Source organism: Protopterus annectens, chromosome 13.part0 (genome assembly GCF_019279795.1).
Source record: "Protopterus annectens isolate FY-2018-M chromosome 13.part0, PAN1.0, whole genome shotgun sequence".
Taxonomy (NCBI): Eukaryota; Metazoa; Chordata; order Ceratodontiformes; family Protopteridae; genus Protopterus; species Protopterus annectens.
Genome location: NC_056747.1, coordinates 757,676,110 through 757,685,914, shown reverse-complemented (window position 1 = coordinate 757,685,914; position 9,805 = coordinate 757,676,110). Strand labels below are relative to the sequence as shown.

Here is a 9,805-nt window from a genome sequence, read left to right as displayed (position 1 = left end):
GCACTTCAAGACTCTTTTTAAATAGTATCATTCTTAACTACTGTATTCTAGAGACTTAAAGCTTCAGAATGCTCAAGCCTTTAGTTATCTGGGTATTTAGCTGGTCACTACTCTCTCTCTGGGCCCCTGTGTTCAAAAGCTTAAAACCAAAATCTGTGATAGACTGACACCACTCTGGAAATACTCAAGCTACCTATGCCAAAAAGCCAACATATCTTAGGAAATGGGAGAATTGGAGAATAGTCTTTCATGAGGGACAGTATACTCCCAAGGGAATCTGTATGAGCTGCGGTTTGTAACTAACAGGATATGCTATTTCCATGTTACTGATATACAGGTACAAACATCACCTTGTTGTCTCTAAGCATATCAGCTGGCTGCCTGCCTGCTAAGAAGAGGTCACAGCTGTTACTCCGCACCTAACTTTATAACAATCCCTTTCTTGACAAACTGCCCCATACTGGCAACCAGTTTTCCTACAGGTGAAATACCACTACCAGCTGAGGTCAGAGAGCAGTACAACTAATCTAATCCGATCCACAATTAATTCACACTTGGGGGAAAAACTTCTTAACTGTCCCCCTAACGCAGGAGCTGCTCTCTTTTCTTGAAGTACATGCAACTCTACCAGAATTTAGAGATAGGTCTGTGTAAAAGATATTTATACTGACAAAAGACCCACAATTACTTGAAAAGATCCTATTACATATTCTTCTCAAATCTGCTACAGTTTCACCTTTGCACCTCATTTTCAGGGGTATACAATCACAATATCTCATTTTCCTTTACACATCACTTGGTCTGCTTGACTTTTCAGCAGAGACCATACTGTAACATGCAGTATTGCCATTGCCTCAGTAGGCATCAGACTGTAACAGGCTCAGCAGTGTGTGTGTTTGTTTGTAATTCAACCTTAGTCACCATCCTGGAGATTTCCTGACTGAAAGGGTAAGCTTGTTAAGGGAGAACTCAGCATTCACATACTGCTCTTTGTCTGCTTTCCTGTCTTGCTACACTTTTTCATCACCTCCTTTTCACTGTTTACCAGAATCCCCAAATCCTTTGCTCCATTATCCCAGTCTTTCTATTGCCTTTCTGGAATCCTAGTCAAATACTTTCCTGTTCTCCAATTGTTCACCTTAGTTATTGAGCCCACTTCAAACCTCTTCCCCTTGGAGGGACAGTATCCAGGTTCATACAAAATATTAATGTATTACTTGCACTGACTTCTGTTTCACTGGGGTTAATACATAACTATAACCGCATTATTTGCAGTGAATTCTGTTTTATCTGCCTCTAAACTTGGGAATGATGTTTTACTTGAGATGGGTTAATTTTATCATGCACGAGTACCTGGCTATGTGACTTTTATATTAGGTATGCACACCTGAGTACAGTGTTGCTTAACTCTCCTGTTTTATTTTGCTTTAGAAGTATAATCCAAATTATTTGCTTACATATAGTCTGATATGGAAATTTAATAAACTGTAATACTGTTTCCATTTAACTGTAACTGATATCACATCTAAAAGGATCTATTTTAGGGGAGGATCACTTACCTGGTTAACAGACATTATACAATGCAGAGATGTAAAGTGAATTAACCAGATGAATGAAATTTTCACCGAACATTCTACCATGGATGTTATTGCTTTGAAATTCTTTTTTTTTCCCCAAACATCTTTATTAAATTTACAAATATGACAAAGCAATCTTACATTTATACAAATGAAAAACATGCAAAATATCACTTTAGTTACAGTTTACATCATAGACACCAATGAAACTATAGTTGTAAACATTATACATCACTTAAATACAACCACTTAAATACTAGTTTATTAAATAAATCAATTAACCAAATAAAAGGTGATACACAGTTTAACATTAAATGCTTTTTAAAGAGTAAAAGGTTGAAAGTTTTAAAATGAAATTTTTTTTTCTTTTTTTCTGTGTATTTAGTGAGTTTTTTACTCTGGTTCTTTAAACTATGTATCATCTTTTAATTGGTTAATTGATTTAATTAATGAACTGGTATTTAAGTGATTGCATTTGTATGGTTATTTTATACTGAAGTAGTCTTTTGGAGACGAAAGCGATAAACTGAGGTGGTCGCTAAACTTGGTGGTTCCTTCATTGTTAAGCAGTGTGGTGGATCATTTTTATTGGTTTGTGTTGTGCTGCTCCATCCTTTGGGACTGTTGTTTTTCTTATACATCACTTACAAACCATCCAGTCATTGTCTATTAAGTGTTGTATAGCTCATTCAAATCCTGCCTCTTAAACCTCGTTCATGCTATGCATATACTGTTCCCACAATTCCCATTTTTTCCTATGTAGTTTGGTCCTTCCCTTTTCTAAAGATCCCAATTCCAGTTGTTTTACCTTTGCTACTATATTTACTACTTCTAGTAAAGTTGGTCTAGACAAGTTCCATTTTCTAGTAATTGCTTTTTTAATAGCCACCATAATTAGACTCAGCAAGACTTTACTATGTCTAGACAATTCTGATTCTGTAGCATAACTCAAAAAAATAATCTCTCCAGTCAGTCCAATCTGCTCACCCAGCATCTCCAACAGAGCGGTCTGCAGCAATTCCAAAAGTCTGCCAGCTCATCACACTTCCAAAAAATACGTTCCCAGCTACCCCTTTCTTGCCTATCACACCTCCAACATTTGCTATCCACCTGAGGAAAAATTCTTTGGAGTCTACTCGGGGTATAAAAATACCTATGTAAACACTTCCAGGCAAAGATCCTAAATCTTCTAGACTTTGTTGCATATTTGGGAGACATACAGATATCCCCCATTGTCTCTTTGTGAATTGCTTATCCAATCTCTAGTCCCAATCCTTTCCAAGCTCCTCTGATGGATTATTACAATTATCAGGCAATATTTTATATGCTTTACTAATTACTCCTTTTTAAATGGTAGCTTCTATATTAGATCCTATTAAAAACTCTACCAGTGCTGGTCTTTCATTTAGGAGTCCCCTATTTCTTTCTCTTTGCCTATAATTGGATATCAATCCTTGATGGGGAAGACTATCTCTAACCTGCAGTCCAAATAAATTCTTGGCCTGTTCCCATTCTGTTACTTTTCCCTTTCTAGTTATTTGCTCCCATATCTTGGGTCCTTTGCCAGTTTTCTGCAATAAATTCCAACCCCCTCTTGCCTATTACCTATATCCCTGACCACAGACCACCCTATCGGCAAAATCTCTTTTCTCCATTTCCGTGCTGGTTTGGTTCTTAGAATACTCCCTGCTATTTTATGAATACTCTGTATGATTTTGGTTGTTCTCCTTAAGAGTCTGCATCCAAAATACCAATCTCTCCTTATTTCTTGAGCTTCCTCCCTTTGTCAGAATAATTATTTTCCACTTTGAATTATAGTTTTTTGCTTGCGCTATGTTCAAGAGCCTTAACTGAGTTGCTCTCTACAATACCCCCTCAAATTAGGTAATCCTAGTTCCACCTTGCTCTATTGGTAGAATCAGCTTATCCCACTTGACCCTTGCTGTCTTCCCTTCCCGGATAAAATCCTTCAACTCCTTTTTTAAATTGCTATCCACAACTTCTTGATAAACTTATGCCTGACCTGTGTATAACACTAAAGGGACTTAAAATATTTTAATGGCTTGTATCTTAGTATCCATAAAAAAAAAAAAATCCATTTTCTCAATTTTTGTATTATCCTCTGTTTAGTCTCTTTCCACATGTCCTTAGCGTATTATCTTCTATTTGGTCTCTTTCCGCATGTCCTTAGCTGCCACAACAGAGTGATTTCTAATCCATACTCCTAAATATTTCACTTTATCATGACCCCATAAATATGGATTGTCCCCATAAATATGGATATTGTTGGACCAATTTGTGTGTGGGTACATCATTTACCACTATTGCCTTTGTTTTAGCTTCATTAATTTTGTATCTTGAGAAGATGTGAAACTGTTTTCAAATGTTCTACAACACTGTAATGTCCCTTTCTGGTTTTGTCATGTATAAAATAATATCATCTGCAAATAGAGCCAGCTTTTCCTGACTACCATGCCAATTATATCCTTGACTTTCTAAGTCCCTTATTTTCTTTGCCAATGGTTCTAAATATAATGCAAACAAGGGGGAAAGTGGACTCCCTTGCTTGGTTCCTCTACTCAAGCAGAAGGTATCAGAGAGGACCCCACCCACTTTAATTCACACCTCCGATCCCTCATATATTCTTCTAATCAACCTTATAATTGTATCAGGGAAAGCAAATGCTTCCATTGCCCTGCTCAAGAAATCCCAGTCTACTCTGTGAAATGCTTTCTCTGCATCAAAACCCACCAATAAAAGTGGTACTTTCTTACGTTCTGCTTCACTCTAGATCATCAATGTTCTGTTAATACTGTCAAATGTTTGCCTCCTCTCCACCAAACCACACTGATCCATATCTATCAATTTTGGTATCACTTTTACCATTCTTTTAGTCATTCTAGACAAACACTTTATTACCATGGTTTAGTATTGAAATGGGCCTGCAAACGCTGGATCCAATGGATCTTTACCCTCTTTAGGTATTACCGTTACCACTGCCTTCTTCCAGGATGCTGGTACTTCTCCTCCTCTTAAAATACTGTTAAACAAAACCTTCCAGATCTTTATCAGTTTTTTTCCCTCCTAATGTTCAAACTTCCACAGGAATAACATCTATTCCTGGGGACTTTCCTGTAGATTGGTTATACATAGAATAGGAAGGGATGAGATAAAAATATCTGTTAGTAATTCAGCCTCATCTACCGCTAGCTTTGGCATTATTTAATTCTTCCATAAACATTTCCATTTGTACCTTTTCTTGATTTCCATATTTCTCTGCTTTATACAAATTTTCATAAAATTTCTGAAATATTTCTAATACTTCTACAGGGTCTCTTGTTCTCTTCCTTGTTATAGGCTCCCTAAGCTTGGTAACTGCCCTCTCCACTTTTTGTTGCTCAGCTGTTGAGCTAGAAGTTTTGTGCTCTAGAATTATTATCAAAAACGGTTGCTTAACAGCAATCTTTGTAAACTCATGCATATTATTGAGGTAATCCCTTATTTTCTGTTTAGCATTCTGCAGTTGTGCCTTTTCTTGTTCTGAGAGATTCACCCTATTTTGCAATACTTTAACATCTGTCAATCCCTCTAAATAATTCTTGTTACTGTTTATCAATATCTCCCTTTCTTTTATTTCCAACCAAGTTTTAAGCTCCACTTTAATTTTATTCCACTCCTTAGCTTTGTTTTCAGAAGAAAAGTCTATCCTCGCTAGTAGCTCCTGAATTAATTCCACAACTCATTCCTTAAATTCCTCTCTCTTCAACCAGTAGGTGGGAGAGCGCCAGTGTCTTATTTTCATTTCATTACCTTGTGTTTTCATTTTAATTATTGGTGCTTGATCTGAAATAGTTATTGGGTGTGTTTTAAGCCCTTCATTTAAATGCACATGTTCCCGTGGGATATAAAATCTGTCTAGCCTAGCCCAGTTTTTGTATCACGTTGAGTAATATGTAAATTCACTCCTAACTCCTAGTACTGAATTCACATTTTCTATGCCAAACATTTTCATAAATTTCTTCAAAAATCTACCCTCCTTGTTATATTTTCTCTTCTAGGCCCCCCAGACACATCTTCACTGTTGCAAACCAAATTCCAGTCTCCACCTATACGTAATATTCCTTGATGAAAGCTGATTATTTCTCCCAGAATTTTCTTAAGCTCCATTATAGCAGTTTTAGGGGGGATGTAAATGCATGCCAGTGTACTCCTCCTCCCTAGCCAGTAGACCCTTAGTACTATGCACTTTCCATTATTATCTTTTTTTTCCCTCTTCTATCATAACTGGAGCTCCTCTTGCAAGTAATATAAGTACTCCTTTTCCTTTGCCCCAAATATTCCGCTGAATAACCATCCTAAAAACCTTTCTTTATTAAATTCACATGTTCAGTTATTTCAAGGTGTGTCTTCTGGAACATAGCTATTTCTTATATAGTTATTATTACCACCTTTTATATATAACTGCACTTTTGCTAAATGTCTAGTTCCAACTTTTATGTTACATGCATATACTGTTCAGCAGGTTGATCTTTTATACAGTTATTTCATGTCACATCAGTTTGTGCCTATGTCACATCTTAAATCACTTTTTTTTTGAAAGCCCTCAAACAGTACAAACAATCCCCCCAAAAAAACCCTTCTAAAACCTATGAACTTTACAGTAACACACAAAACTGTGTACATCTTCAAATATTGAAGTTTTTGCTTCCTAATAAGAACATAAGTTCTAAGTTGATAACTACACAGACAAGCCAAAGTTAACCAAAAAGAAAGGACAGTCATGCTAAGATGCATAGTACAGCCTGTGCCTATTAGTGCTATTTGATTTTTTTATATCTATATACCTCTCTCCCTGTTGAGAAAACACAAATGTTTTCAGTAAACACTTTCTCCACACCATTCTTCTTTATCAAATTATCTTCTAGGGACATGCAAACCAGACACAAAACTGCTAAGGGTACCTTGTTTATCAGAAAAAAAGTCTTACAATATTTAATACTCTTTTTCATTTACATATTTTGTAATAAACTGTTACTGGGTAATACCTAGGGTTTTTATCCATTTTCCCTATGCAAGTATGGGAAAAAGCACACTGATTTTTCTTTTGTCATAGTCTCTTAACCAGACCCTTCTGCTCTCCCAATCTCCTCCCCTTTTCATTCTTTTTTACATTGCAGTGCCTACATTTCTCAAAACTGGACAAGAGGAAAGGGTGAACAAGAAAGAAAAAAAAAGCACATGTTTATATTAGTATCCCCATTGAATTTAAAAACCAGAGAGAACTTTACTTCAAGTCTAACTGGTTATGTATTATCTTTAAAGCTGTCACACCTGGGAAAACCCCTGTTTTCAGGGAACATTATGTCCTAGTGAAGTTCTCTTCTTTTTTCTTTTCCCTCAGTCAATTCCCTTCCACCAGACTGTCTCCAGTTTCTCTTTATCAGATTGTCTCTATGGTGGCATAAAGAGCAGCTGCAGAAATGCTACTTAGTATACACATTTGCAAGTACTAGTAAAAAAAACTTATAATATTCAATATTCTTTTTCCATTTACTTGCTCTCTGTTTTAAAACAAAGGTCCTTAATCAGTAATTTCCGCATGCAACAATGAAAAAAAGCATATTAATTTGAACTCGGTCATGTCCCCTTAACCAAGCCCCCCCCTTTTTGTTAAATCATTACACTGTTTCTCAAAACTGCACAAGAAAAAGAGAAGAGGGGAGAAAATAAAAACACCACCTGTTTCCAATCCCCATTAGACCCAAAACTAGCATGCAAAGAAAACCATGCTGCAACACAGACACAATACTATTAAGTGCTTTCTTTACTTACAGTTAGCGTTCCCCTCTCTCTTCCCCTCCCCAAAGCATTTTTCCGAACATTAATGACATGAAGTAGGGCATATACTTGAGTCACCACTCAGCAAACAAATTTTGAAGAAGTCCAATGTTTCCAGATTTTCTTGTGCTGTCACATTTCATAAATATAATTAGTGCTTTGTAATCCCACATTAAGTTACTGATTTTATTACTGTTCTCCATCACCCAAATCCTGTCTCTGCTTCATTTCCAACATACTCTCGATTCTTCTGGTCAACTCTTGTGCTTCCTTCCCTCTCTCCAAAATTTTCTGTTGAAATACTGGAGAAGGTTTCACAGGTGCAGTCTCTTTGTGGTCTTTATTACCAGAGAAGCAAGAAGCCAAATCTCCTATTTTACAGCTCAGTTTTTGTTGGACAAACTTTTGTATCTCCTCATGCACTTCATCATAAAATGATTTTGCCCCTCCAGGGAAGAATACCCTGAAGACAGCTGGATACAGCAGCCTGAATCTCACACCTGGGTCTCAGCATTCTCATTGCTTTGAAATTCTTGTTTCATGTGGCAGAACTGAAAGTTCCAACAAGTCTGAAAACAAATCATTAACACTGCATTAAAAAAAAAAAAAGATATACATACATACACCAAGCAGTGTACATGCATTCTAGTCAGGATCACATTTATGTGAAAGTGTACACTCACACAGGGTCTTGTATAGCGGACACTGTGCTGTTCTCTCACTGGGACAATTATTTGGAGAATGCAAAACAATCTCAACCACACCGGGTGATGGCTGTGAAGATTGGGGAAAGATGGGCGAAGGCTGCCAGCCTAGTCAAACAGAATTAGATACATAATTCTATCATTTGTAAAAATAAATGTAAAATACAGGCTTGTGTTTTTAAATGACAGAAAACACTGTAAAATGTGAACTTTAAGATTGTAGCAACATTGCCATCTGCTGTAAGGAAAACTAAGCCAAGCATTTCTAATGTTCTTTGAAGTAAAATTATCTAAATAGTGGTGCCGAAGCGGCTGGTTGAACACATTCTTTCTATTGTCTTAACTTAAGGAATAATTGCTAGAGTGTAAATGTGAAATGTCTTTTATTGTTGTAGTTTCCTGAGCAGGTGTTAGATTGCTAAATAATGTAGCCTTTTTGCCTGGGAACTCCAGTATGTCAAAATTATGTAATGTGTATACTGGGAAAACCTAAGTGTCAAAATGATGCAATTTGGGAGGGCCTAGCAAAGATGTTTATTACGGAGTTTAAAAACTATCATTCAGAGAGACTGAGCATTTTGTTCTTGATATCTCACTTATCAGCACTCTGCCTGTTGTCTTATGTAAGTAGCGGCTTAGAAATATGTTTCTTGTAGTAATAGCTAGGAACTTAGAAAGTTAGACTTAAGTGTTTTTCTGTTATATCGGAACTTTCCTACTGTATTGTTTTAAGTTTCTGTGTGATCTTTGAACTCTTAAGCCACCACTGTGATGTAGTAGTATTGTCTTGTGTTTTTAATTATTTGTTAAGTATTTTTAAAAACCTTTACCTGTGGCTGGTTTGTGTAGAGATAAGTAAGCTATGGAGTACATTCCATATTTATAGAGTTTATTGTAAAAAGCCACTCTAATAAGCCTTAGACTGAATAGTCACATTACCAACTGGATAATAATATTGCACAGTAATAACTGGACACCCTTTTAAGGGCCTTTCAGTAGCTGATAAGTATTAGCTGGTGGTGGCAGAAATTACTACCGTAAAGTCTGGATAAAGGGGCACAGCTGGAGAATCTGTGTCAGCCTTTCCCAGGAGTGTCTGTGAAGTTGTATAAATACTTATCTCAAAGTGTGTGTGGTGTGTCAGCTACCTGGGCAGGGACACTAAGCACTGGTAGGACAGAGAGGGTACTGGAGGTCAGCCTGCCAGCTAGGCTGACATCTGGACCCTATAGCTGTGCCAGAGGGGAGTCTTACTGGGGACTTAGAGAGCAAGGGAGCAACTAGCCCTAGACTAACTGTGATCGCTTTGTGCACTTAAGGGAAATTGTACTTTACTGTGTGCATTTGCTATCCTTTCCTCTTATATAAGACGCTCCCCCCTGGTGTTAGTAGTGAGTAATGAGGCTCCTTCTTGATTGCTGGGCCAGGGCACGGTGTCACAATGGCCATGATCTCATTAATGACACTTCGTCTCCTGATATTATAGGGCACGTGATAATCATGGGGCAGGAAACAGCGGACAAAATAGTTATTAAAAAAAAGTCCCTAGTACCTAACTATCAGCATCATCATATGCCTTTGTCATTGTATCAAGCTGCTTCCTAACTGGTAACAGCAAAAATCTGTAGATCCTGTACCTATAATGAAAAAAGCCATGGCTGAATAGGACCCTGATCTTCACAGAAT

General features: G+C 37.0%; 1 protein-coding gene across 3 annotated transcripts in view; it reads right to left on the bottom strand.

The window, feature by feature from the left end:
• TP53I13 (tumor protein p53 inducible protein 13) overlaps positions 1 to 9,805 on the bottom strand; it is a 617,213-nt gene that overhangs the window by 170,607 nt on the left and 436,801 nt on the right. The window lies entirely within an intron of this gene.